Source organism: Varanus komodoensis, unplaced genomic scaffold, assembly GCF_004798865.1.
Source record: "Varanus komodoensis strain SLA01 unplaced genomic scaffold, ASM479886v1 scaffold3, whole genome shotgun sequence".
Taxonomy (NCBI): Eukaryota; Metazoa; Chordata; class Lepidosauria; order Squamata; family Varanidae; genus Varanus; species Varanus komodoensis.
The window spans coordinates 16,416,236-16,422,235 of record NW_025335761.1 but is presented as its reverse complement, the minus strand read 5'-3'; positions in this window follow the sequence as shown (position 1 = coordinate 16,422,235).

The window sequence follows — 6,000 nt, the reverse complement described above, 5'->3', positions numbered from 1 at the left end:
ACTTTCCCTATTTTGAGCCTTTCCATCATCTTTCCCTTTGAACTATAACTTCCATCAGCCTAGCCAGTATAACCAATGGTGAAGGGTGACAGAACTTACAGGCCAAACTGTCTGGAGAACAAACTGTCCATACCTCCTTTAAAGAGAACCAGGTGACATACATGAAAAAGATCCTTTCTTGATATTTTAGACAACAGGTGCTAATCAGAATAGTCCACCAGTACTGGGTCGAATGTATCCATACTCTGAGCAAATCCAATGCATATTTACTGAAGCATAAGCCCTGCTGAACTTCCATTTGGCTGCAGTGTCAGGCTCACTCTTCCTACCATTCACTTTACTGAGCACAGACACATTTTCCCAATTTCCCGAAACCTCTGGAAGATACCAGACTGGGAAAGGCTGAGCTAGCCAGCCCAGGAAGGAAACTTTTTTGTTGTTTACGAAACAGCACTACAGGGATTATGATCTTGTCACTTGACACAACACAATAGCATGCCTGCTACAACTATATTTCTACATGGACTTTTTCTGCACAGTAATACTCATCATTTTCAGGGTTGTGGTCGCTTGTCAGCCTGGGTACAGAGAAGGACTGGGTGGAGGGAGAGGGAGAGGACTAGTTAAGTGAGTGAGAAATGGTAGAGCATGAGGGAAACCTTGCCCTGGGTTTGCAGCTGGTACTGACTGGGTTATGGATATGGATGTGATCATAGCAAGAAATCATTCAAAAACTATCACAAAACTGTCACATTTCCATTTCTTTAAAAACTGGTTTCTCTATTAGATTTTCTACCTCCCAAGTAGGAGAGGCCGGTGACCCCTACATCAGTGGGGTTCCTCATCCATTGCTGCTATCATTTTCAGCTTTTTAGCCTATCCATGGTTCTAAACCTGTTTTGTGGTTGAAGTTCATTACCTCGAATAGCTTCTGCAAAGCTCAGAATAGAATCTGCAGTGGCTGAGGAGGCACACTGCCAAAGACACCACCCATCTCCCCCTGTACAAAGATGTCCTCACCCAGATTGCAGTATTTTTAAAAGAGATCTGGGCTTGTGCCCATCAAACATTTCTGAACATGTAATTGTGCAAGTGCAATTGTAAAACAATAAAGGGGGAAACAGCAATGAGTAATTGCTCTGGCTTCAAAGAGAATAGCAACGATTAACGTGCGCCCATGATCCCTTCATAGGGAAGAGGAACTGGTTCATTAAGGACCAATCTGAGAACAGAGAAAGTGAAAAGGAAGGAACTAAATGAAGTGGCAGAAGCTGAAAAAATGGATATCAGTTAAAACAGGGGAAACAAGGAAGACAATTAAAGGGATAGTAAGCCCGAGAGTAGCAGATATAATATGCCAGTCCAGAGTGGAGAGGTTCGCTTTGAAATTGCATAGTTACACTAAAACAATTCACCACAACTCTGGTCTTAAAAGAGAAAGGAGGACAAGATGGGTGATACACAGGAATCAACAGGTTGGCAATTATATTGTCCAGATTCTCTGTAAAAACTGAGGGAATGAATTATGCTTATCCCAAGCTAATAGCTAGTGTGGAAGGAAGCATAGATAGTTCATTGCTTCATGAATGGATTTGTCCTTCAAAAAGCTTTAGAGGAGGAAATTCGGTATTGCACTTGTAATAACCTCTTTGCTTCTTTGGCTCCAGGCACACATATTCCCTTTTTATCACCTAGATAAAATATGATATGCAGCCTGTGCATGTTGCTTTTTATTAAACCCACTGAGTACAATGGGATGAGATTGCAGCCAAAATCCAGATCAAGGGATGTACAAATTGTTTGAAGAGGTTGCTCTTGGTGCAATGCAGCCGAGCTCTTAACTAGGAGTTAACAAAATACCACAAGGTTGATTCTGAGCTGCTTAGTTCCATTCTGGCTAAAACGTTATTTCTATATTTGCTCCTTGGATGAATGCAACTAATCAAAGTACTAGTGCTTGACCACTTACAGCTGTTTCAAAATTTCTGAGGAGATAAAGCACAGTCATCTCTAGAACTACATCACAGATATTAATGAAAATTCCCAAGAGGTCAGCTCCCAGACCTTTCAAATTTTCTTAACAACAGGTTTGGTTTTAAAAAGTGCAATGGCTTTTATCTGCTGTTTTACCCTGTGTTGTCTTTATCAGTTGTTGCTGGTTCCTGTGTTGAACTGTGTTATTTTTTAATTTTTTAAGCTGTCATGGATGGATGGTTTTGTTTTTGTCAGTTTTTAAATTGCTTGATCTCAAAAACTGTTACAAGGCAATCTTTGAAATTTAGCTTAAACACACGTACACACACATGGACAGACAGAGAGTGAACAAGTTGGAGAATGATCCACCAGCCACAGTTCTGCCCTGTGTTTCTTCCAGTAGCTTGTTTTAGCAGTCCTAAAACTGGAAGGAGTGGGAAACTTTGGATATTCCAGGAGATAAATCAAATCTCCCACTGACCATCTTTGGGCCAAACTCCCATTGCCACGACACAAACAATGTGCAGCAGTAAAGAAATTTTTCAGCAACCACTACAGAAGCTTAAATCAGACAAAAACAGCTTGTTTATTGCTGAATTTTATCAGCAAACCATGGCTTTATTTTTTTTCCTCATTAAAAACATAGGCCATATGGAGGGCCATATGGGGGATAGAGAGCACATGTAGCCCTCAGTCTATGTGCTGCCCACCCCTTCTACACAGATCATGTGTAACAACAACAACAACAACACCAACAACAAAAGAGTTGTATTATATTTAGGTTATTTGGCAAGGCAGTGCTTCTATTGCAAGCAAATAGCATTTGCCAGCTATCAGCGGGCAGTATCTAATAAGCAGGAAAACATGATTCAACCTTGCCCAAGCAAATGGCTTGCCTTGCCATGATAGTTAACACTGTGTGGACACTTACTGGAAGATTGTCACGAGTGTAGATTAAACCATCTCTGTGAGCTTTTTGCGATAAGAAATACAAATTCACCTGCCACCACCATATGTGATTTTTTTACAGTTTGCTCTTCATCCTTCTTTTAAAAAAAATGTTCTGTAAAGGAGAAGCATTTCCTCACTGCGCCATTCCCATGTGGAATATCCAGGCACTTTAAAAACGGCACAAAGCTCCTGCATCTTTAGCACTGTCTTATCATTTGAGGAAAGAGAATCTAAGAATGGATGTTCTGCAGAAAGCAGTGAATGCTATGCAGGTAAATATAATCCACAATCAAGGTGAGCATTCAGAAGCCAATTTATACCTGGAGTTCCTGATCCAGCAAGAAATCTGATGAGGCGAGCAAATGATCTTAGCTGGATATGAGTGATAGGGGCTTTGTAATATATGTTATTGAAAAATGCATTAGCTGAACATAAGGGAGAACCCACCTAGCCTCAAATCCCGCAGAACTGAATAGTATACTCATAGCCCCTTCATCACCAGCCAGCTAAGAAAATCAGACTTTTTTCTCTTTTATACACACTAAATCATTCTCTCTAGCTACACAGAGAGAGAGAGAGAGAAAGAGAGAGAAGCAAACATTGGGTTTCCCCTCTTCGCAGTCTCATTAATAGATAGGACTTAGCAGCCATCAGAAGGAACTGAGAAAGCATCTTAGAGCCATTAGTGTCCCCTGAGGCATGTTCTTTATTAAATTAAAAGGCTAGAGGAAAAGGCCACCTCCTCAATAGCCATAACATTATTTTAGGTTAACCCTGCAAAAATTCCTAACAAGAAGGAATTATTATGTGGGGTTTATCCACAGCAAGTTTCCTAATTTTAATGAGGTAGGGAAATAGGAATAGTTCCAAACACACCAGTTGGGTTTGGCATATGCCTGTGTAAAATATGAGTATATTATATATGTAATATAATTATTTATATTTACTATTAAATCCTTTGTTGATATCTGATCAGATCTGGATTTAGCATTTGACTACATTTAATTTTAAGAATTAACATGATGCTTATAGTTCAGAGGCATTTTGTATATTTTTCTATTGAATAAAAATACAATGTTTAAAAGTCAAATAGTTTTATCTGTTATTGTAATCTATTTAACGTGGTTCGTGGACTTCTTAAGAACATATGACTTTAACAGCAGAATGAGACCACTAATTAGCAGGGCATGATACACTACCTGCTTCTTTTGTCCCCAGCATTTAGTTCCTGCAGACAGAGTGCATAAAAAACTAGTGGTTACATCAAAAGAATTTTAAAAGTGCTAGAAAGCAGTCTGAAAATAGCATCTTTCAGAGTCAAAAGGACATTACAGTCCTTCCATGGCCTTGACCTGCTCCACAGTCCCTTTTCGCTTTCTTTCTTAGTGCTTTTCCATGACACTGGCAACTTCACATTGACTTGGTTCACATGACATGACAATACATAGTATGGTGAGCCACCCTGGATAATTGTGCCACTGAAACCCAGACCCCTTCCCACAGGGTGGCTTGTTTTATTCCAACAAGTCATCTTGAAAACCCATGGCTTGTTCTTGGGGTTTCTCAACCCATGATGGGTTGTTGTGTCATCAGAAGCCAGATGACGGATCTCACTGTGGGTGGAGGGAAGGGGTGAATGAGGTGCTTAGCAAGACTGGCAACAAAACCCTCAGCAAGCTCACCCATGCTGCTACTAGTGGCAGACCCTTCAAGGTGCCCAAGTGACCCATTAGAGAGGCTTTAACTGGTTGGTCATCTCTTTTTTTTAAATGCACTTCAAATGTGCACATATTTTTCATAATGTTAAAATCATTATTTTAATCAGATTTATATAACTGTGGAGGTGCTTAGTTCCATGGGTCTGAAAAGGGAAAGCCTCACCAGAGTATTGTTCTGTACCTGTTGTCAAAGTGCAGCAGGTATCGGTGCTGGACATTGACCCAGAAAAAATTCAAATGGGGCCACTTTGATGTGACAGCTATCCAAGGCAGCAGCATGCATCTCACAAAAGGCAGTATGCATTTCTTTTTTCCTTGCACAGCAAGATCCTCAGGGTTTTGAGTGTCCCTTCTCCTTCAGTTCTAGAGCTCCCAAATTTTCCACCCATTCCTGAGACAAGCGGTGCTCAGGTAAGTAGAAAAAAAGCACCTTCCTTTTCACTTGCATTTGACGGCTGTCAGAAGTAGTGTTTTCCCCCATTTTTTGGAAGAAGGGATGTAGGCAGGGCAAAATAGTTCAGATTGAACAGGAGTTGTTGTTGTTGTTAGTCGCGAAGTCGTGTCTGACCCATCGCGACCCCATGGACAACATTCCTCCAGGCCTTCCTGTCCCCCACCATCCCCCAGAGTCCACTTAAGCTCACACCGACTGCTTCAGTAACTCCATCCAGCCACCTCATTCTCTGCCGTCCCCTTCTTCTTTTGCCATCAATTGTTCCCAGCATTAGGCTCTTCTCTAGGGAGTCCTTCCTTCTCATTAGGTGGCCAAAGTATTTGAGTTTCATCTTCAGGATCTGGCCTTCTAAAGAGCAGTCAGGGTTAACCTCCTCTAGGACTGCCCGGTTTGATCGCCTTGCGGTCCAAGGGACTCGCAGGAGTCTCCTCCAGCACCACAATTCAAAGGCCTCAGTCCTTTGGCGCTCAGCCTTCCTTATGGTCCAACTTTCACAGCCATACATTGCAACTGGGAAAATCATGGCCTTGACTATACGCACTTTTGTTAGCAGCGTGATGTCTCTGCTTTTTAGTCTCTGCTGTCTAGATTTGCCATAGCTTTCCTCCCCAGGAGCAAGCATCTTTTAATTTCTTGGCTGCAGTCCCCGTCTGCGGTGATCTTGGAGCCCAGGAAAATAAAATCTGTCACTAGAAGAGGAAGTACACAGTACACATATGTAATTTGTATCCTTCTCTGTCTATGTCTGCCTAAATCTCTGCTTTCAAAGCAGACATTCCCCCCTCCCAAATTTCTGACATTTGACTGAAACAACTATCAGCAAAAAAGGGGTGAGCACCTAAAGTCTTGGGAATTAGTGACAAAGTTGGGGGCATTGGCCTCTAAGGGATTATTCAAAGCCAT